This window comes from Lissotriton vulgaris, chromosome 8, assembly GCF_964263255.1.
Source record: "Lissotriton vulgaris chromosome 8, aLisVul1.2, whole genome shotgun sequence".
Taxonomy (NCBI): domain Eukaryota; kingdom Metazoa; phylum Chordata; class Amphibia; order Caudata; family Salamandridae; genus Lissotriton; species Lissotriton vulgaris.
In genome coordinates, this window is record NC_141696.1 from 232677078 (window position 1) to 232701221 (window position 24144).

The window sequence follows — 24144 nt, forward strand, 5'->3', positions numbered from 1 at the left end:
ATCATTACAAGCTCACAAAGTCTTACTGAAAAGAACCAAAGGAAGCAAATGCCTTTCTAACCCTGTGTTTTCTCTAGGCATTTACAGTGATACTTGTACTGTTTTTGGTCTTGTTTTGTTAAGAATATAATACGCTATAGTTCTACACCTGTGTGGAGTTTTTTTGTGATGTATTCATTGTGTTACTGTGTGTTTGTGTATGTTGCACAAATACTTTACACAATGCCTCTGTTGATAAGCCTACGTGCTTCTGCGCCAAGGTAAGCTACCAGACGGTGAACACAGATTATCTTTGTTATGTATCTAGACTAGAGTGGTGGGCAGGGGCGGACTGGCCGTAGCGGGCACTGGGCGTTTCCCGGTGGGTCGCCAGTTTGGGGGCAAGTTTTAGGCCTGAGGGGGGCGTTTTTGTTACCAGGCTAGCAATATCGCCCCCAGTAACAAAATCGTCCGCAACCGGCCTTAGCAAACAGCTCGGCTGCACCCCCCTCCCATTCCCCCCCCCCCCCCCCCCGAGCAGTTTGCCAGGGCCGGGTTCGGTTCCCAGTCTGGCCCTGGTGGTAGGTTCTACTTGGCTGAGGCACGTACCTTAGCCAACCAGAAACCTCATTTCTAAAACAATCAATACATTTTGGAAAAAAAGGCCTGAAACTTGGAGATTAGGTGACTGAACATTAGGAGAAAAAGAAGAAATCTGCTACAGGATAAACCAAATGTAAATTTAAAACTATAGCAAATATTTCGTAGTAGTCAAGAAAGCTAGAAAGTCGAAATGGTAAATAGGAGATTTTTGAGGCATTCTGTATTGAGCGCAGCCAGGCAGTATTTTTCTATGCTCTTTTAGACGCTAGCCACATAAGAGCAAGGAAAACCTCTACAAACCATTATCCAGTGCTCTAGATTACATAACTGTGCCAAGATGCCCCTTGGAGATGTGCGGCTGCAATTTTCTAGCCAGAGATCCCAATCAACAGCCAGGATTTGAGACAGGACCAAACCGGAAGCAGGTGCTCCGTTTCTTGCCCTCTGCCCCCATTGCATAGCCGACACATACCTGTTGCTCTTGTATCCATTGGCTCCAATACGCCCTTTGTGTAGAGGAATAGGAGCCACACTATTCAGTATGCCCCCCCTTTCCAGCATATCCACATCCCCCCTGGGACTGGCTGGGACATATTCAGGACTTGAAGAAATCTAAAATCTCAATGCATTGATGTACATTTTCACTTTTTAAAACTTCCAAGAGTAGTGGAGTACATAGTGGTTTCAGTAAGGACATATGGCATTTCTGCCCCCTGTCAGCTTGCGCCTCAACCTTCACCAGCCCTATGCCATAGCAGAAGTATGGAAATGTGGTGAATTCACCTGCACTGCGTTTCTTTGTGAAACTTGAATGTGGTGAGATCTGCAACAACTCCCCCAACACACATTTTGTGCTGGGGCACTTGCAGGAAAAAATGTGAATTGCAGATCGGAGCAGCTTTGGGATCTGTGATGGGCACGCATGCCCCTTCCTTTAGCGTAGCATGATTGTGGAAATATCTGCACCAAGTAGACTCCAACACGCCCATGTTTTGGGAAGCAGTCGCAGGAAAAAAAATGCAGAACTCATTTTCTGCATGCGCTGATTCAATTTGTGATTACATAAATGAACTGAATTCACTTTCCCCTTACACAGGGTTGCAGGACAGAGGCAATTCAAAACTTGACTCGAAATCAAATACTTCATTTTATATTGAAAGTCACTCACCTGCCACTTGATGAGTCTTGGATTGTTAGATATCAGACTGTCTATGTTTTTTGTCCTCTGTCACTTTTCCTTTAAACTCTCCATGGCATTGTGCCTATTTTGCATTAGGGACGCAGGTTAAAGGGAAGACCACTGAACTATGGGCAATCAGATTTCTAATCTGCATATTCTGATCAAAGATAAAGCTTTCTCAGGGTTCCCAGACGCTGAATATTCTGCTTAGGTGTTCCAGTGTTGATCAGAAAAAATATAAGCAGGCATGTGAATTTACCTGCCACCATGATCACGTTTCCCCTCTAAAAAGGACTTGTATGAGCTTGGTTAGATTGGATTACTTTCCTTTTGCAATAACCGCTCTGCCCCCAAGTGTAGAACTTTACTTATCACGAGTCTTATCCACAGGCAGCAGATGCACATGCAGTATCTACACATCAGTTTAATAAAAGAGAAAAACTCATTACTGGTGAGGTAGTGGAACTAAGGAGGATGCTGTATGCTCTGCAGCTTCACACAAGTTTGTTTTGCTCTTTCCTTGCAAAGCAACCTGAAATAACACACATGCTTCGTGTGTCTGGGACGTGATACCCAGGTGTTGATCAGATGCTTAGCTAACGTTATTAAAAACCATCACTGAGCAAGAAGGTGTACCTTATGTAGCGCTATACTAACTGTCCTTCATAATATTTGTTGGAACTGGCCCTTTTTTGCAGGGTTATCCCCAAACTTTTTGCTTCTTCCTCCCTAATTTTTCCTGACCCGTGGCTGTTGGTAATAGGACTCTGCGCACTTTACCACTGCTGATCAGTGCTAAAGTGCATATGCTCTCTGTGTAAATTGTTATTGTGATTGGATATACATGCTTGGCACATTTGTATCACCAAGAAGTCCCTAGTAAAGTGCACTGGGTGTGCCAGGGCTGGTGATGGCAAATGCTACTAGTGGGCCTGCAGCGCTGATTGTGCCACCCACATGAGTAGCCCCAAAATGGTGTCTCAGGCCTGCCACCAGAGTGCCTGTGTGCAGTCTGTGAACTGCCATGCCCTGCTGGTCAGTGTCCCCACTGACCAGGCCTACCCCTTTCCTTTTTGTGCACATTGGTCACCCCTATGCAAGGCCCAAGGTACCTCCTTGGGCAGGGTGCAGTGTATGTGAAAGGTAGAGCATGTACTTGTGCAGGTGACATACTCTGGTAGTGAATTACAGCCATTTTCGTTTTTCACTGCTGCAAGGCTATCTTGCTCCATAGGCTATCATGGGAGATGCTGGCTACAGTGGCTACCAGCATATCTTCCCATAGGAACAAGATAGGACATAAAAGTCTGGTATCCCTGAACTCCGAATTTAATAACACATCTTTTAGGAAAGGTTGTTTTTAAATCCTGTGTTTGAGAACAGCACTTTTAGAAAGTTGCTGTTCTCTTGTCTGACCCTTCTGTGTGACTTGGCCTGTTTGTGTATTGACTGTCTGGTTTGGGAGTGACAAGGGCTGGGGATTCCCCAGGAGGCTGGCTGAGTCAGCCCTAGGCTGAATGACTGCATTGCAACTGGAATGGTGGGAGGAGATAGCACCTGGGCCTGAATAGGGCTGTGCCTGCATTCCACAATGCTGGCTCCACCTCCTGCTGGGCGGCTGACAACCCTGCCCCTCACTCTGAAAGGAAAGGAGAAGCCAGGAAAACAAAGTGCTCAAGGAACACCCAGAACTGGTTCAGACCGGGCTCTGCGCCCACATGCACAAAGAGAACAAAGACTTTTAGGGGTATAAGTACAGGACCCCTGATTACAGAAAATTAAAACATCCTGGAATCAAGAAGGAACCTCTGCCAAGGAGAAAGCTGAAACTGAAGAAGGAAGATTGTCCAGCTGTTGCTCTGCTGGATTGCCCTGCTGTTGCTTTGCTGCCAAGGGGAAGGACTTTGCTTTGTGCTGTGTCCCCTTGCTTGAAGGAATCTCCAAGGGCCTGAGAAGAGCTGGCTCCCTGTTTTGAAGTCCCAGGAACAAAAGGATTTCACGTCCAGATTCCCCTGAGCTCTAATGAGAGAGTTCTGTCCTTCCTGGAGTGCGTGCCCCATGTGTGGTGCCTCTGGAAGTTGTACCTGTACCGGCAAGCTGGAATCCAAGATTTAAAGACTTTGCTACAGAAAAGTTATCGCATCGCTTGCTGCGGAGCGCATCCCCGACAGTACGAGGAAATTCCCGCCGCTACGAAGGCCGAGATTGTCGCAGCACCTGTTGCCGCTGTCAGAGCCATTGCATCCTTCATTTGCGGGGTGCACCTGACCGGGGCGGGAAGATTACCATTGCTGCGATTGTCGTCGCAGAGCCTGTCATCGCTGGGTGAGAACGCCGCACCGCTTGCTTGCGGACCGCATCACGTTGCTGCGAACATCATCGCAGATCATCACATCGAGAAGCTGCGAGAGAGAGATTGCCGCTGGATCGCGCATCGTCGCCCCGGATATTGTCGCAGACCCTACGAGAGCGTTGCATCGTGCCTTTGCGAGAACAAACTTCCTACGGAACCTACGCACCGGAATCCATACAAGTGGCCTTCCTCCCCATACAGACTGGATGCGTCGCAACACGCCCGCTGCTGCAGCGGGGCTGTCGCATCGCCTCCCCAATGTCTCAGGAGCAACGCATCGCTTGTTTTCTACCGCATCAGCTTCTGCTTTTGGAACTTTGTCGCAACTCAAGGTACTGTGTCGGAAACGTGACATAACTGTGAACTTTTCACGCAACTGTGGATTATTTTATCCCAACCTAAAGAACTTTATCGCAACCTTAAGAACTCTTTTGAAACCCCATTCTTGAACTGTGTATGTTGGATTTTTGTTGTTTTGGTCTTGTGTAGTTTAGATTAAATATCTTTATTTTTCTAAACTATTGTGGAGTCAGTTTGTGGTGTTTTCACTGTGTTACTGTGAGCGTTGGTACAAATAATTTACACATGGCCTTCTGATTAGCCTTGACTGCTCGTGCCAAGCTACCTAGAGGGTGAGCAGGGGTTATCTCAGAGGGTTTCCTCCTTACCCTGACTAAAAGAAAGGGTCCCTATTTGGACAGTGGTACCTACCTCTGCCAACTAGAGACCCCCAGTTCTAACAATATTTATTGATTGGGAATGTTCATATGAAGGACAGCAAATGAGGATTTTTAAGATTAGTGATTTAGGTTTTAAGGTATATATTTTTTAGACATTTCCCTGTGAATTATTCTTTTTTATTTTTTACTCTCTTTATTTAACTTAGAATGGGATATTTGCGATTGGGTTCCTCTTAGGTTTTAGTGTTTAGGAAGCCTTATATAGTGCATCACTCATTTGCAGTTCAACTCTGTGACATTAGCATTTTAGAAAACATGCACATCTCGTCCCTTTTTAAAAATACTGCAACTGACCTAACAGGCATGATACACAGAATCAGAGAACACTCACAAAAAGACTAGGGCACTTGCCATAATGCATGTAGATCATACATCACCTTGCCAACTAGGCAATTACTATTACACACGTAGATCATGAATCACTTTGCCAACTAGGCACTTATCATGACATCACAGGTAGTGCAATAAGGTAAACACTTACAGGTTGTACAGGTTAGGGAAACATTAGCCATAGCACCATCATTATTGCCAGGAAGCAACCACCTTTGTATTGTACTTGTCATCAAAACAGTCCCACTGTACATAATAGCAAGGTATGGCAATTATATCTGTTGACCTGGAACTCTATGGCATCCAGGTGACGTACCTCCGTTTATCAGAGCTTGAAGATGCAGCTGTTTAGGTTGGAGGCATAATACCTACAACACTGCATTTAAACGAGGCCCTGAATTTTTGCCACAGGAACTGCTGCACGCCTACTGAAAGCTGTAGGGTAAGTTTTTGTAGCAATGTCCTCACTGTAGGTATCAGGCTGGGGGCTATATGCACTGCCGTCGCTGGTGGGGCTACCTCGCTGGGTCTCCCGCGTGCAGAATCTCCTCATGGAAGCTACCAGCAACCATGCGGTGCAGCCGCCACAATCACTGCGCCCTTCCCCAGGTAGATACTAGTGCTGCTGCCTGCTCTCGGGTGTCGTGTGGTTCCAGCCGTGTGGTGAGGGGAAGGGCCCTCACCCGGTCTCAAGGGTATTCACCGGCCTTGAGCCATCACAGGGCTCCTGGTCTCACCACCTGACCGGCGAAGGGCAGAGGTACTTCTCTAGCCTCCCGCTTCACCGACATCCCACTCATCTCTCTCCTGGGCCTCCTTTGGGGCTTCCTTGATGGGGTAGGCTGCCGTCTTGCACGGCAGCAGCTCTGTGGCCTCACGTTTTTCTCTTGGCTGGCCCCGCCTTTCTCCCTCAGCTCCAGGGTGGTTTCGGTCGCGCTTCAGAGGCTTCCTAGAGGGGGTTGCTGCAACAATGGCCAGATGCCCTTAGGCGATTTCCAGTACTGGGCCCCCTCTTCAGCTGCCCAGACAATGACGGGGCACGCCCGCAGGGGATGTTTCTCATCCGAATCGGAGACTAAGATTGCGAGAGCCCCAGCAATTAAAGTACTCACGCTGCACTTTCTCCTGGCAGGGTTACACCAAGTGCGGAGCGCTCCCCACGCATTTCCTTTTACTTCTAAGCAGGCCAATAAAGTGTCCTCCGGACGCCCTCGAAAGGTAACAATAGAGCTCTCAGCCCGCACTACTTAGGTAATCTCCTACACACATTTTTCTTTACAGTAAAAGGGTAAAGGGCCCTTTTTCTGCTCTAAGCAGGAGCAGCAACTGCAGGCCATCCCACCCCCATAAACCTCAGGGGCAGTGCTCCTCACATAGTTCTGCAGCTTTTCCTCCCAGGCAGGTTGCTTGATTTGAAGTCTTTTATCACCCTGAGACTTCCAACAGGAGGCAAGCACACCAAGCCCTTAGTGATTCTTCACAAGTAGGATACCACAGCAGGGCAAAACAAAATGTCAGTCCTTTTCCTCCACCACAGACAGAAGCAGCAGCTGCAACTCAACTCACACCTCACACAGAAAAGACAGCGCTCCTCACACAGTCCTCCGCTCTTCTTCTTGCAAGGTCCACTTGTTCCTGGAAGTAATCTATAGTCCTGGGGGTTTAGGTCCAATACTTATACCCCATTTTGTCATTGTTATCTTTGCTGTAAGGGTCTCTGAACCCAGGCCAAACAAGTCTTGTCTTCCCTGATGCAGCATTATCACAGGGGGCGGAGATAGCATTGTGAAAAAGGAGACCCAGCGTATTCAAGTGCAATCGAAACTCCTCCCTCCACTCTAAATGCAGACCTGCTCTATTCAGCACAGGATTTTAACCACCTTCTCCAAAAGGCGTGTCAATACATTCTGAGTTCAGAGAGCCTAAACTCCATTTTCAATCTTGTGCCTATGGAAAACTACACATGTAAAATGTTACAGCGCAGCCCAATGATAAGCCTATGGGACAGACAGCCTTTCAATAGTGAAAAACTAAATAAACAGTATTTCACTTTCAGGACATGTCACACACACCAGTACATGTCCTACCTTTCACATACACTGCACACTGCCCATGGGGGTACCTTGGGCCTGCCACATGGTTGCCATACATGTAAGGAAAGGGGAGGTTTGGGCATGGCAAATGGGTGCACTTGCCAGGACAACATGACTGTTTACCACTGCGTGCGCAGACACTACAGTGGTAGGTCTGACACACGTTTCCAGGGCTACTCATGTGGGTGGCACAGTCAGTGCTGCAAGCCCACTAGTGGCATTTGAGTTACAGGCCCTGGCACACACTGTGAACTTTACTAGGGACTTGCAGTAAATCAAATATGCAAATCATGGATAACCAATCATTGTCACAATTTATACAGAGAGCACATGCACTTTAGGACTGATCAGCAGTGGTAAAGTGCCTAGAATCCTTTAGCCAACAATAACGGGGGTCAGAAAATAGGAGGCAAAAGGCAAAGAGTTTGGGGATAAACCTGTCAAAAGGGTCAGGTCTAACAGGCTGATCAACAAAGGCATCACAAATATGAAAACAATGACTCCTGTCATTCAACCTACTGTATTCATAAAGGCTTTTATGAATCATCCATCATGTTTTTTTTTCAAATACATCAGAGATTTACGCTTAGTAATTTGACATGTGTACTAACTGTTGCCTGTGTCAATCTGAAATAGGACAGAATAATATATATCTTGCACCCATGCTAGGGTACTGATTATCAGACCTTTTATTAGAAAACATTCAACCTCTTGTAAAATATTTATATTTTTTTGCTGTTATATAGAGAGCAAACTCGGTCAAGGGCATTGCAGCAATTTACATAAGCACCAGATTACACTAAACAAGGTCACATGTATTTATTTATTTTTTAGGCGAGGGGAAATGAAGTGAATTGCGTTAAACCACAAGACACTTGAACATGGTTCACCAAGTCCAAAGTCGATAAGACACTTCCCCTCAGGTCTCAAATGACTTAAAATGTCTCCGAGCTGGGCGCGATAACAATATTTGGGTTTTATATCAGATACTTTCTTCATTTAATTATCTCATTTAGAAGTTGGCCGGTTTGCACAGAACATGTCTGCATCACACAAAACAATAAACTCAGATACCTAGGTTTATGAACAGATAAATAGAGGCAGCAGTGACTAAAAGATCAGATTTTATCTTTTAAAAGCTAATTTATATTCTCTGCGAGTTGGAGACAAAATGGGTGCTATATTGCTGCTGAAAAACCAGAAAATAATGCGAAGACAGAGGCTCAGTGGAGACTCAAGTGTGTCTAGAATGTAGCATTAACCCAAACCCCATTGTATGCTGATCGTGCACATGCCGTGATAAGCACTGAACATAAACAATGCCCGGGGGATTTAAATATGGATTCTTAGCTGTAATCTGTCATTGAGTTCAGGAAGAAGGTAAGAAAATGCAGTTTCTCTGTTAGATGCATTATCCTGACTCGTCAATGTTTGATCCCATCTGTGTGGGCAGACTATGCTGACACTGATGGACCAATGCCTGACGTACAAATGGAGGTTCGATGTACAGGCATTCAATAAACCATTACAGATATTGCACTGTGAATTAGCTGTCATTCTGGAAACATAAGTGCGTTTGCATTCATTATCAATGTCTTTTATTCTATATTTTTTCTTTTCTGTCTACTTTACAGTTTCTTTGCGGCTCGATCTTCCTTAAATCAATCCTTAAATTCGGCAATGGTAGTTGTGCAATGGTTTCTCAATGAACGTTTACTCAATATTTGCCCTAGACCTGTCAATCTAGATCACAATAATTGCTGAGCACCTCATGAATGTTGGTGGACGCCTCTTAGATAAAACATACTTAAGTCATTGCTGGATCAGGCTCTTTCTGCAGGTTCATCCAGATGTTTGTCTTTTTTTCCTGAACCCATTTTTGTTGGCCTTTAGGATTCTGCAGACTTTCCTCCTGCTAACCAGTGGTAAAGGCTCTCCCTCGTAAACATGGTCAAATGGCCTACATCTGATTGGTACAATTAGTGTACTTATATGTCCCTACTACCCAGGGTATGTAAATTAAATGCTACTAGTCGCCGGTAGCACTCATTGTGCCACCCCCTGAAATGCCACATAGAATGTCTCAAGCCTACCACTACAGCCTATAGTGCAGTACAAACTGCCATTTTGACCTGGCAAAAGAAACCTTTTGCCAGGCCTAAACCTCCCTTTTTATTACTTATATGTAAGGCTCACAGTTTTCAATATTTACCGATTTATACAGAAATATACAGCCAGAAACAATGGGGCATATGTACAAGCCCCTATCGCCACCACAACGCCACTTATAGAGACGTTGTGATGGCGATAGGGGCTGCACCATATGTACAAGGTAGTGTTAAGCCACTTAGTGTGGCTTATCGCTGCCTTGTACATAAGCCCCCTTTCATGATATGGTTAGCGTGAAAGGGGTAGGCAGAGGTTGTTACGGTGGGCGTTCCACCACAACACCCATTAATTTTGGCGCTGCCCCCTAAGTACATAGTGGCGTACATAGGAGGCAAAATTAAGACCAGGTAAAAACTGGTCTTAAGATGGTGAAACAAGGAGAAATGCATTATTTCTCCTTGTTTTTGTTTTTTTTCATGTGTGCTACCTTGTGCAGCACACATGGAAAAAGCAAATTTGCCATTGTTAGTTCATGTTTAGGAAGGTGTCCCTTCCTGTACATACACAAACTTTTAAAAAGTTCATGTGTTGCATGAAGCAGCACGCATGAAAGTGACAGAATGGCATTTCTAGGATTGTTTATGTGCAGGAAGGGACACCTTCCTACACATAAACAATCCTCACCTGCACGCAGACACCCTTTCACTCTGGTACAAAGGTGCCTGCGTTTGCGCTAAGTTGCTAAACTTAACGCCATAGCAGGGGGAAACGCAAGTCTGCACCACATTCTTGTAAATATGGTGCAGCCTTGCCTTTCAGAACGCCTCTCTCTTCCACTGCCTAGTACGTATCCCCCAACGTGTTTCCTGTCTGTATTGATTTTTAAAAGTAGAAAAATACTGAAAATTGTGCTGCTTGCGAGTCACTCTCTATGCTATCTTTTGTAAATTCCAGGTCAACAGCTGAGCAGATAGACAGCATGGGGAGTTAAAAAACAAGATGAAATTACCTTAAATAGAGACATATTTGAAAATATATTTGTAGTATAATGCTAGTATCCCCATAAGTGAGTCAATGGCCATGTAGTTGACCTCTTGTTTGAACTACAATGACACAACAAGCTTCTAGAGGTCTTCCCTGCTACTCTCAGCTGACCAGCACCAACTGGACCTCACTGAGCCCTTCTGTTGGCATCTACTGGAGTCAGTTCTGATCCTCAAGAGGTGCCCGACATGGTACTGGATCCTTGGTTGGCATCAGAGTGTACTCCTACTTCAAAACTGTAAAGACTGAGCTACAGTGGAAAATTCATATGTTTTAGGCTGTTTGCGGCTGTGAGTGGACTCCTCGAGTCTTCAATGACCACCGCATCTCCCGCCAATGCAAAGTTCTGATAGCGGCCTGTTTTTCACCCCAATCGCGACCGTTTGTGTCTCCCGCCAACGTGAAGCGCCTTCTCCTTGCGTCAACAAAGATCTCCTTGCTGCTCCCCAATTCAATCTCCGGCTGAGGCTTCTTGCATGGACTTGAGCTATAAATAGCTAAACTCTTCACCTGGATAAGACTGGCCCCTATATGCAACCCGCACTCCCTCTCGTTCGGCCTCAACATGTGCGACCAGATAACTGCAGGTGGCACTTTGTGCTTTTTGGTTCGATTTTCAGCTGAATCTTTAAAAATGTGCGCCTTCATTCTAGTGATTCGATTTTTTTTGTTATGGTGTCATTTTATTTATTAAAATGTACTCTATTTTTCTAATTTGGGTTGGGACTTTTATTGTGGTGTGTTTTCACTTCATTACTGTTTGAGTGCTGCATAAATACTTTACACACTGCTTCTATCTTAGGCCTGACTGCTTTCTGCCAAGGTACAAGCAAGTTAAACACACCTTTATGTAGCTACTTTAGTGGTTCACCCTAACAAGGAGTGCCTCAGTGTCTAAAGGGTTGATAGAGCGCGCAGGTCACCCGACTAGTTTTAACATACTCACCTGGGCCCATAAAAAACAACATACAATGAGTTTAATCAGGTAACCTGTTCTCTTTACTCAGTGATTTATAATTTTCATTTAGGACCTATACCTTTCACTTACCAATCCTCGTCATCGGTACCTAAAGTCCTAAGGGATCAAAGGAGTTAGAATAATAGGTAGAATAATAACATTTGCACTCATATAATAACCACAAACTCGGGAAAAGTTTAAACTCTTTATCTAAAATTCTTTAAAATGTCATAATCCAAGCATTGAAAAATAGAAAATTCTCAATTAGGAAAATAACGATTAGAATGAAAATATGCAGAGATTTTATAAGGCAGTCATTAAGCATTTGTCATGAGGGAGGGTAAAGAGAAGGAAGCAATACAATGACATTACCCACTCAGTATATTTACCTAGAATGGTGTGATGACCAACCCTGGCCACGGATCAGTCAAAGAATAGAGCCCAAAGTGCAGGTGCCAGCATAGACGACAGGTGCCGACCAGAAATCAGGACAGGTGCAACCAAATTTGGATCAGGACAGTACCACCACAGGCTAAGACCGGCACCCACAGTTAAAGTTGCTACGCCAGCGCTAAAACCCTCTCTGCAGCTAACAGCCAAACCCCGATTGGGTTAACGAATTCTCCGACAGAGTGCTCCGCCAGCACCCTTGCTCCCAAACCCGATTGGGTTATCGAATCTTCTGACAGAGTGCTTCGCCGGCAACCCTGCTCTCGATCACCTATTGAGTGCATTGTGTCAGTGACAGGTCAGCTTTTCGGACAAGTCGGACAAAATCTCTAGCTAAGCCTACTCTAGTTATACTATTTTCCAGGACAGTGTACCACCACCCAATGTTGCAACTGTAAGGATACACAATTTTGATTGGACAAAAGGATGAGGAAAGTCATCGCACCATACCAAAATGAAACTTTTATGTTGAATATTAATATTTGCGTTCCCGTCCATTAATTTTATTTTCCCATGTATGTTTTATTCCACCTAGCAATGAATGTTCTAATATTTGTTATATTTTAGTCCATTCGAGAGTTTAGCTTCCTCCGTAGGGGTCAAGAGGTAAGATTCCCACAGGCATCTTCTAGCAAGTTGGCTCTTTGGCAGCATTTCAAAGGTCATCTACTTCATGGGCTTTGTGACTTATGCGCAGACGCAGTTTCTCTAAGATGGAGTTCAGCAATAGGCATCAGGCCCAAAATGAGTTACATGTAAGAATAGAAAAGAAACAGTTTAAGAACACGGAATAAACAAATGTACTGTATACCACTTATTACTACTCTATTACCATTACTTTATTTTAACTATTGCATTTAGAAATTAGGCAGAGCGAACAGCATAGCAAAAGCAGCAGTGCAAGCTTCTCACGTGTGAGGACACAGAACAGCCATCTTAGTTCTAGTGCGCTTAAGAGAAAGTTTCCCACCAAAGCAGAGAGTATGTCATGTCACGTGAGTGTGACAGACGCATGCGCAGTACGAAATCCTGCGTAGCAGCAGCCATGTTAATGCAAGCGGATTGTCGTTAATGAAAGCACATATGCAAGCTTCTCTCAGATGAAAAATAAGTTGTGTAATGCGATATTAATAAGACAATACATGTTGATTAGTACATTACGAGTTATTAGAGAGGGTTGATTTCAAGCAAGTCGCTTTACTTACGCAACCTTGCTCCATCAGGGTTCTAACCCTCTCTAGTGGTAACCTGATACTGTGATATCACACTAATGTTAAGAAGCCACAGGATTTGTTTTTGACCTATTAGCACATCATTCCGAGTTCTGCACATGAAAATAGAGACTATGGTAACGCCCACATTTTCTCCATTATAAAGTGAAAAAATTCCAGCACTAATTCCACCAGGACCTACCAGGTGAATTTCATGAAAGGAAAAGCATACCATTCTTATCTAATTACCACAAAACTCAGAATCTTTATTAGGTATAAAGTCATGTTTGTACAACATCAATCAAACAGGATTATTGATGGTGAGAGCATGAGACCCCTAGGTATCAGTTAGCCACCTGCCACCTCGCAACACCCCTACATAGTTGGAACACTGAAGGAAATGGCGAAGTTGTCTTTTGTTACTTTTTTATCACTCAGTAGCTTATTAGCAAATCCAGTGATGCAAATATTGTGTTATGGAAGATCGATACCCATTGACAGGGACATCTGGCAGTCTTTAGACAGGAAGCTAATCATCACTCAGACTGCCCGCATTTCGACGTCCCAGCAACGTGACATTTGGAGCCCTCATCCACCACTGTTGTCTTCAGGGTGGGAAACCACCACAACCGCCCAATCAGCTTTTCATTTTCTATCTTATTCTTCAAAATGAAGGGCAACAGGTAGTAAGGTTTCAACAACAAGTGGTTTCACAATCAACTGAAATAACTTCCTGTTTCTGTGGGTTATTGCCAATATGAAAAGAATATACAGTGTGTTAGAGGCATGTACGGCACTGAGAAAAGATTGGAAATCAAACTTTAAGACTGACCTGTAGCCAGATCTGTTTCTAAAGGGAAACATCCTTTACAACGCAACTTTTACTCCGCACTACCATTACGACGCAGCTATTACAACGCAAGTCGTTACAATGACTTGCGCTGGAGGGCGCTGTAGGATAGGGAATAGTTTAATTTTCTATCCAACACCTTCCCTACTATCCATGGGGACTGGAGTTGGAATAGAAAATTAAACTATTCCACTATCCAGCGCCCCCCAACGCAAGTCGTTGTAACGACTTGCATTGTAAAATCTGCGTTGTAATGGCATGCGGAGTAAAAGCATTTGTTGTGATGACATACATCCTAAATGTTTGGATATAGTTTACTCTTTAAATAAAATATACCTGGGATATGTAGTACGAGTATAAGTGTGTATAAGTCAGCACCTCTCCGTTTCATTCTCAGCTCCTGAAAGCTGTTAATTGCTCTGCATCTAGAACAAATATAGAATAAAGTGGTTTACATCATTGTGAAGGGTCCTCCCAATCATCTTTAATAATAATTCATATTTGTAAAGCGTGAACATATCAACCCTCAAGAGTTTCAAGGTGCTGGGGGCCATCGGGAAGATTAACTGAGCTATTGCACAGAGTCACATGATGCTGAGCTGAGCTGCTGCCAGTGATCGAACCTCGGGCACCGGGCTCCGGAGTCATCCACTCTGACTGCTGCACCACACCTCTCCTTGTGGTTCACTCCAGTCCTCCCTCAGGTTCTCACACCTCATTTCCAGAAGTCCAGCATCCACAGGATTAGAAAAGTGTTCCTTCTGGAGCGTATGAAGTGCTGAGTTCTGAAACCTCTGCTTGACCCCACACCAGCGCTTAATCCTTCTAAGATGTGACCTGGCGACTACAGCTGCAGGTTATGGAACTGGGGATCAGGTTCGAACCCTGGCAAGCATCCAGTGACTCTGGGTAAAAAACTTAATATCCATGTACCCAAAAAAATAAAATGAAAAAAATGTAATGTCAGGTACTCACGAAAAGTACTCTAAAGCCATTGGACAAATTTCATGCTGTGAAAAATGCAATGAACAAAACCCTTCTGATCTTGCAACCTGACCGGGCAGGGTAATGTCAGTGGCGACTCCTCCATTATGGTGGAGGGGCATGGCTACCCCCCTGCTGAGGGAAAAGGGGAAAATAAAATGGTAGTAACTCGGTTTTATTATAATTTTATTATTCCCGTTTCCCTCTAGAGACAGCCATGTCTGGGGGACGGGGGCTTGGCTGTCATCACAGTCAGTAGTAGAGGAGTAGTGCACAGTGCAAGAGCGCATGACGGTTTGGCCGGCTGTCTTAGGCTGGCCAAACCATCATGCGCACTTAGGTTGCGATGCAAAGCTAGGTTGTAGAAACAGCACAGACTCCCAGGCACTGTCTGAGCAGCAAACCAAGCTGCTCAGACCAATCCTGGTGTTGCACACTCTCATCAGCCAAGCTAGGTTGAATTCAGCCCCAAAGGGAGCAAGAGACCCACGTCAGGACATCCTCTGCCAACTTCCCATGAGGCACAGGGTCAAGACTGATTTGCATATAGCTGGGTCTGAACTGAGGTGGTGAAGTGAGCTAAAGAACAATGATGGATTCAACCCAGATCTGTGACAGGGGGTGAGAGCCTGAAAACTTTCAGGGCTCTGTCCATCATCTCCTTCTGTTTGCTTTGTTCGCCCTAAGTTGGCAAGGTATGCCCAGACATTGGTCCCCTACTCATTTGGCTACCTGATTCAAGCTAGCCTGGCTGATGAGGGTGTTACCCCGAAACTGGTCCCAGAATGCTTTTTCCGGTGTAGGTAACACCTGGCTTAGCAGTTCAAGCTGGACTGTTCTCATGAGGCACAGGGTCAAGAAGACCGATTTGCATATAGCAGGGTCTGAACGGAAGTGAGCTAAAGAATGATGATGGATTCAACTCAGATCTGTGACTGGGTGTGAGTGTCTGAAAAGTTTCAGCACTCCGTCCATCATCTGCTTCTGTTTGCTCATTCTGTTGAGAGCAGTGCCTTGGGTGGGGAGCCTGTGCTGGTGACCCAGGGGCTGCTGGGACTCCATCAGAAGATAAGAGAAGCACCGAGGCGGCTGGAAGAATCGGAAGAGGTAAGTTAAAAAAAATATATAATTATGTTCCTAATTCCTCGCCAGCCCCCACCCCCAGCCCCTCACTTGATTTGTGCTGCAGCCTCCACTGGGTTATGTTCCGCCTAAAAAACACATATCATCAGCTTACGGGAACAACAAGCAGAAGACATTTTTGTGGAAGTCAGATATCTCTGTAATTGCGTTTTCCTTTATCTTTCGATTTCTCGGACGCTGCTATTTTCTTTACTCAGACAAAGAAGATGCAAAAACATTTCGCTCTCCTCAAGCAGGGTCTGGCCGTGCGCGTGGCAGACTGCGCCACCTCACTGAGGTGTTGTTAATTTCGGCAGGAGCTTCAGGTATCTGAACAAGCCCCGGAGAGGCCACGGGGAGGGCGAGCCGAAATGGCTTGCAATTAGGGCTGGCAGCAACTTGGTCTATTGTGCGGCGGGCCTTGGCAAAACATATTCAAATGCAAACTGTTCCCCTTAAAAAACATGATGGGCAATGAAAGACTCCCTGTCCGGCAATAGCGCTCTTTTAGTGCTGCTCGCCCAGACCGCGCCGCGCGGCGGCATTTGTCCCGTCCCTCAGAAGCGCCGCTGACATGAATGCGCTCATTACTCACGATTGCGGTCTTCTTGTTAGCAGATGTGCCGCGTCTCCAGCTGCAGCACTAACTGCTGTGTTGTGCTGAGCCAATAATACCCTCTGCTCAACAGAGCCGGAATATTCCAACTTCTTTATACTTTGAATGGGGACAATTTTGTGCAATCCTCTCAGCGCGCGCCTGCCGATGAATATGCATGGGATTTGCCGACAATCGCATCAGGAGCCATTTTCCCCACAAGTTGGTGTTTGGGAAAGTCATTTTAAATCCTTTTATACATAATGCTGTTGTTGTCGGAGCGCTTTCCTTTTTTTTTTATAAACCAAGGGATACTTTGCAACAGTGGAATTTTGCATCTGTGCACTAGAGAAAAACACTTGCCATACAATCTTACATGGCTGGGTTTAAATGTCTGTATCTTTGGGGTTCGTAAAAGTAGATAGAGTAAGCAAGCACATCAAAAATCTGGCAAAACTTAAGTGCAGGGGCGACCTGACCTAGTGATGAGCTGACTGACAAAATTGTTGTATGCAGAGAAGAATCTTCCTTCCACGGTTCCCAGGAAAAACAATTATCATTGCCACAAAGTGCCTACAAACACAGCCCACCTGCCTGCTCGATTCTTTATAGTTTAAATAATCGCAACCATGGGAACAGAATCTGACAGACTTTATAGAGCTAAAGCGAAATAAGCACTGGCAAAACCAATAGGTCTGACATTCACGAGTGTGTTTGTTTGTATTTTTGTACATATATTACATACGGAAAAACATGAAAAAAATAAAAAAGGAGAGACCCAAGTGCATTGGAACTGAAAGGCACTCTCTTTAAAGCGGCTGTGCACTTTTGAGGCAAAATGCACTCAAGCACAGTGCAAGAGGGCCATACAGATGACGTGCCTGATCCACTGCCCTATGCTGTGTGGTGGGAGGTAGCAAAGCGAACGCAACAACAGACTAATGAACGAAGATTGCTGACCAAAAGTTTTGAATATATTTATATGTTAATATATTGTTATTATTATTTTTTTTTAATTTCAACATGTTTTATTAACACATTTTTAAGGCATACATGATGAGGCTGATGAGGCCTCTAAAGATGCCACAGGGCCAGATCTATAAAGCACCCATAGCCCTTCAAATGATCAAGCTGAATATTGCATTGCATTACTAATGCATTTGTATAGTGCTTCATGTCACATTGCTAGGTGCCAAAACACATTATATGGGGGAGCATGCTACACTGTGGAAAAGTGCTTGGTTGTAAGGGTGTTGTAATTGCTTTGCACCTGTTTCGGCATTGTGTGTGAGAGTCTAGAATGATGCTCTTATCGTGTCTTGGGTAAGAGTGTGCGGGGAATGAGATTTTGATACCCTTTTTAATCACTTAGATATTTATCTCATTCATCAATTTGGATCGGTTGTTTTCTGTCATTGAGTAAAAGACAAAACCCCACATAGGTTAGATAAACCCCATCAACTGACGCAACTCTGAAGAACCACTTACGACTGATAAAGTTTAAAAAGATTTAATATAAAATTAAGAAAAGTTGCAAATACAATCCTCTCAGGATAAAATTCAGCAGTTATACAGAACTAGAAAGAAAAATATTTCCCTAAAGAACCTCAATCTACAAACGAATACAATTAAAGTCAGTTCCAGAATCTACAAATTAAAAGCATAGATATGATGTGGTTCCGTTGCGTCATCTAAAAGAAAAGAATACAAGTTAAATCTGTCCCTACTCTATACTAGGTGACATCCCTACTTCGCAAGTTTCTAGTACCCTAAAAAGGTGTCAGCAGTTTGACTTCCAAAGAAGTTCAAACTCTCTTAGCCTCTAAAGGTAACTTGAGTTTAAGAAGCAGTACCCTCTCTGCCTACCCATCCGCTCTCTAAGGGTCCTCGGCCTACTGCTCTCTTGCGCTCTGATCTCTCTCAGCGCATCTGCTCAAATCATCTGCGCTTCCTAACTTGCCTCTCGCTGTTCTCGCTCTTCCCGCTCTATCTTCTCCCCGGGGTGCTGTCCCTAAAATACACAATCACAGTGTGGGTGGAACGCCCCTTCGACGCCCACCACGGACTTTCCCCCATGATGTCATTTTCTAGCTCTTTCCATGGCTTCGTCTCTTCGCGTCGTCCGTTAAGTTGACCTTTCTCCTTAGCCGCCATCTTCGTCTTCTTGCTGGTGACTTCATTAACTTTACATTTGACACTTTCGGAGCAAAAGTCTATCACCTCATCAGAACTTTACTCTTTACGACTATATATGTAACCTTTCTTGGTCCTGTGAATGGTCATTTCAAAACAAGACTCAAATTCCAAGCGTCTCCTCTCATGTTTAGGCAATAAACTTCGTCCGACATTGTCACCTTAAATCTAACAAGAACTAGACTCCTTGGCTCGCACGTTCACATCAAGTCTATTCACGACTCCTGTGAGCCCACTAAATTACCAACAGCGGACTACACTCCTGCGAACCCTTGGTCAGTCAGGTTAAAATCACAAATGACCTAAAACTCTTCTAACATTCCTACAAACTTCTTCTACACTGTATAACCTTTAACACACATTTATATACAATCGCATTTAGCAAATCCTTTGCTTATGTGTGAATACATTTTTCATAGAATACAAATTACTTAGAATATAAATTACGTAGAAGATAACTTTATATTCTCATCTGTTACATCGTTATGTATGTTCTCTGCACATTTCTCCATGTTACATTTCTCGCCGTTTCTGCATTTAAAGTTACACACGTACATGAATTCTACTTTGCACGTTCTTCCATTCGTAAGCATTTCTACGTTAGCCCACTATGTATACGGGCCTTCTAAATCTAATGCACGTTCAAAAGTAAGTACAATTACATTTCCTATATTACTTTGGTTACGCCTGTTAACTTTATACTTATAAGTGTCAACTTCACTTTACGATATACATTTCATTCCTACGTTTATACGATATGCTTGTAAATATGACTCGGATATACGTTTTATTCAAATTGCGCTCTCTCAGTTCCCCCCTTTGATGACCCTTAGGAGTCATCACTAAATGCAATTTGAATAGCACCTTTAAACAGAACTAGTTACATCATTCCCTCTTTTTATCCTTTCGAGTGCTCTTAAACTTTTATACTGTTGATCTTGTAAAGCAGCTAATCTCCTTTCTTGTTCTCTCATGGTTCTTTGTAACCGGTTCGTCCTATACCATTTATACAATTTTACTAAACCTAACAATGTGATTATGCAAATTAATACTATTAATACAGGTTTCAATATATACCATACAATGCTTTTACCAAGGTTGGCAAACCAACTTCCAACCTTTCCTACTCCATGACCTACTTTTTCCCAAACATTTATTTTTGTCAAATCTTCGATTTCTTGATGAATCTGTGTAATATTTCTTATGACCTTCTCAAGTGGTTTTGAATTATCAGGAATATAAGTACAACATTCCTGAACCTTCAAAGCCTTGCAAACTCCACCTTCTTTTGCTAATAGCACATCAAGAGCAAGTAGATTCTGAAGAACCATTGCTCTAATCGATTGCATCTCGCCTTCTACTAGCATTAATGACCTTGCAGTACTTGCAGACAATCTATCTACGACTGTAGCTAGTCTCCTGATCTTAACATCGTTAAGTATTAAACCTAACATAGGAAACATCGCTCCAAATACGTCTCCTACTACTTCTGCATCTCCTACTTCTCTTTTCATTCTTATCGAAGCCTTTCCTTCTATGATCGCTAAATCCTTTGCATGATATATTTTGGGGAAGACAATTGCCAAGTAACACGAACCATACCAATTGTCAGGCAGTTTTACATAGGCATTTCTTCCGCATACAAAATATACATTAGGAATCACTTGCATCTCCTTCATGAAATCTTTCGTATAGTACTCTAATCGAAAAGCATGTTCGCAATTAACTTCACCTACAAATATGTTCTCATAATATGTCTTGCTTCGAGTTAAACATAACTTTCCTTTCTGCGTTCTATCCAAAGCTATTGGACCATTGCTCCCTTTCTTTTTATGTGCCTTCTCTTCTTCGGTCCAATCAGTTTTCCACTGTCCTGACATTTTTAGAATCTTCTGCCTTCTGTATCGGTCATCTACTTGTCCTATGAATTTCTTCTCTATCTCTGACACTTTACAAGTCAGATTATTTCTGCGTGCGTATGATGTATCTAGCGTATCCCAAGGAAGAAAGAATTTAGCTAGTCTATCCTCCTTTTTGTAATAGTCCCACTTATTCATTTGTTTATAATTCGGAACTTCAGGCAGTACCGAATCATAATTTGAAAAGTAGTACTCGAACCCTTCTCTACCATAAAATATACTAAGCAGTAAACTACATGTTATCCCATAAGTCAATGGGAGATGATGATATCGGATGCCTTCATCTACAGAAGCCGGCAATTGCATACAAACATAGCAATCTTTGGCCTCCATGGCATCGATATACTCGTACAATAGTTTGGCATATGCATTTGACCTAAAGTTTCCCTGTGACTCGTCTACGTGTAACCTACGAGCTTCATTTACCAGTAACGTCTTTTCACGAATAACATTGCTCTCCTCCTTCTTCCCAACAAGAGCAGGTTTCAAAGTCGTTACAGGCTTTACATCTGTTATTTCTTTATCACTTTCATGTCCTACTATGTATGATATGGTCACTACTGTAATTATGAGAAAAATTACTACTGCTATTAGTGTACCTATTATGCATTTGGCTTTTCGGTTTGGGTTGCCGTTCTCCATGTTATCAAAACAGCGTAGCTCTTTCTTTTTCTCGAAGAAAGTTTTCTTTCAAATCTTCATTTGCTTCGTTTTCTTTCTCAGTCTGTAAAGTGCTCTTTATCAACAAAAGTCTCTTTTTCACAACAATGTCTCTTTATCTTTAGCAACAGACAACCCTAACCCTTCTCCGTCCTCTAAATGTAATCCCTAATTTTATTCTTCTTTCCACTCGGCACTAGGTTATCTTCTTCTTTATAGCTTTAACACAAAAGTCTTTATGCATCTATAATTATTCTCGTACCTGCAGCTTTAATAACAAGTTCCAATAGTTCAAAACGAATGACTTTTTCTTCTTCTTCTGGAATTTGATGACCAAAAGTTGGAAACTGTAATCGATTTAGCACTAGGTCTTTGATCCGACTTAGGTAAGGGGGTATTGGAAGTGTGAAAGTCAGTAACCCCTCAGTCTCGAGTCCAGGCGTCAACATCCATATCTCCACTGCCACAAATGGATCGAGATCGATTACTTTCACTTCTCTCACTCTCCCAGATTTCTGTCCCCAAGACATCTGCTATATAAGTCCACTCTGGGGTGGCGTACCTTCTGCAGGGCACACATACCCTTCTTGATCTTCTCGGACTCTCAGAACCTGAGTCTGTAGTTTCTTCTTCTTGATCTGAATCTTCAGCGATCGGGACAAGGGTACCTTCTTGCGGTGCTCTTAAGCTTGGCCTTCTCCTTCGTTCTGGCCAACTAGCTTCATCACTCCTTGTCCTCCTGCTTCTTGTTCTTGGACCCGTCTCTTGGTTACTTACATCTTGTTCGGTCTCTGACTCGAATTCCCAGCTACTTCCTTCTTCTGATACAGCTTCGGTCTCACTGGTGTCCTGACCGTCGTCGACTTGTTCCGACACAGGCTCAACCTCTTCGATCACCTCTACAGCTTGGCTTTCCCCCTCTGTGGCTTCTCCGCTTTCCGCTGGATTCTCATCCGAGAGAGGAGCTGTTTCTTCTAGAGGTGTTGGCACTCTTCGGGTGTGTGAAGCATGTATCCAGTTTGGCAGGCCTCCACACTTCACTGCAGTGTTTGTAACAAGTATGACTTGAAACGGTCCTCGCCAACGCACGTCTAAGCAGTTCTTCCTGACGTGCTTTTTCACCAAAACCCAGTCCCCCGGACTCAGGTCATGGCACAAGTCCTGTGCTGATGGAACCTCTGCAGCCTGGACCTGGAGGGACACAGAATTAATGGCATCAGATAGTCCCTTGCAGTAGTCCAAGATCAAGTCGTCTGTGATGTTCAATAACGCTGCAGTCGGAACCGATGGCAATCTCATAGCTCTCCCCATTAGCACTTCATGTGGAGAGAGACCTGTTTTTCTATCTGGTGTGCTACGTATGCTCATAAGAACCACTGGAAGTGCGTCTGGCCAACTCAGAGATGTTGATGAACAAACTTTGGCAAGTCTGGACTTGATTGTGCCGTTGATTTGCTCTACAATCCCTGAAGCTTCTGGTCGATAACTGCAATGGAGCTTCTGATCGATACCCAAAGCTGAGCACAACATCTTCACTACTTCGCTGTTAAAATGAGTTCCTCTGTCCGATTCCAAAGAGGATGGCACCCCAAACCTCGGTATCAACTCTCTAAGTAACAGTTTTGCTACTGTAAGTGTATCGCATCTACGTGTAGGGTAAGCTTCAACCCATCTAGAAAATATACAGACAATCACTAAAACGTATCTGAGTCTATTGCATTTAGGCATTTCGATAAAATCAAGCTGCATCCTATTGAAAGGCCCCCCAGACCTCCCAATGTGACTCAATGTGACTGGTGTTCTCTTTCCTACGTTTAGTTGCTGACAGATCGCACATCGCTGACATACTGCTTCTGCTGCTACTCTAAACTTAGGGTTAAACCACGTTTGTCTGAATACTCTCACCATAGCATCTCTACCTATGTGTGCTGATCCATGCAATTTCCTTGCCATTGGACTAACAAGTTCATTCGGTAAAACTGCTCTCCCATCTGCAGAAATCCAAAAGTTCATTTCACTTTTTATACACCCAGCTGTTTCCCAGCCCTTTTTCTCCTCATCTGGTGCGTTTTCTTGAACACATTTCAGTTCATCCCACGTATCTACAGTATCTAACAACATAGTCAAATCAGTTCTTTCCTGTATTCCCCCCACTTCTACATTAGTGTGAGAATATCCCTGTTCTGCGCAGTAACGCGCTACTTCATCAGCATAGCGATTGCCCTGCGACATAAAATCTACGTTTTTCGTGTGCGCAGCACATTTGACGACCGCAATAGCTGATGGTCCTTGTAACGCTTCTAACAGTAGTCTCACGAATTCTCCATTCCTAATGGGAGAACCCGAGGAGGTCATGTAACCTCTTTGAGACCATAACTGCCCGTAATCGTGAACTACCCCGAAACCATACTGGCTATCGGTGTATATGGTGACTCGAATTTTGTTACCTGCTAAACAGGCACGCGTCAAAGCAATAATTTCAGCTACCTGAGCGGAATGTACTCCTTCCAGGCAAGCGGCTTCTACAACTCTGGTGATTGTACAAACTGCATATGCTGCTCTCAGCTGACCGATATCGTCTCTTACGCATGAACCATCAACAAAGAAAATTTCATCGGGGTCAGTTAATGGCTCATCTACGATATCTGGTCTCGGTTTGGTGCATAGTTCAGTCACATCAAGGCAGTCATGATCTGTACAAATTTCATCATCCACCTCATTTGGAAGTGGCATCAACGTAGCAGGATTTAAGACGGAACATCTTTTTAGGG

The 24144-nt window shown here is 43.9% G+C and overlaps 1 protein-coding gene across 4 annotated transcripts in view; it reads left to right on the plus strand.

The window, feature by feature from the left end:
* GRIK1 (glutamate ionotropic receptor kainate type subunit 1) overlaps window positions 1–24144 on the plus strand; it is a 959769-nt gene that overhangs the window by 85946 nt on the left and 849679 nt on the right. The gene's annotated exons all lie outside the window — the stretch shown is intronic.